Below are 364 nucleotides of genomic sequence, written 5' to 3'. Positions count from 1 at the left end.
TGGGAAATTTTTAGTATGTGGTGAACTTTTCAGAAATCAAGAGCAGCAAAAAAACTTGAGATGAATTGTTTTTCTACTTGAAGTGGCACTTCTGATGGCATACTTTTGATCGCATAAGTGAATTTATACATATGAATTATTATAACCAAATGTAGATAACCAAAAACATACAAAGTAGGTATTAATCGTGCTTACAATTACAAAAAAAAATTGATTACAATGCCTATCTACATGCACTAATTTTACGTATCCAAATCTGATTGATCATCTGTACCCACTTAGCATCTGGTGAAACAATCTAGAATAATGAAGAAAAGTAAAAAGAAGAATTTGGATTCATTTTGACATCAAATTTTATTTCCAA

The sequence above is a fragment of the Symsagittifera roscoffensis genome, chromosome 2 (assembly GCF_963678635.1).
Source record: "Symsagittifera roscoffensis chromosome 2, txSymRosc1.1, whole genome shotgun sequence".
In the NCBI taxonomy this organism is placed as follows: Eukaryota; Metazoa; Xenacoelomorpha; order Acoela; family Convolutidae; genus Symsagittifera; species Symsagittifera roscoffensis.
This window is presented reverse-complemented; position numbering follows the sequence as displayed.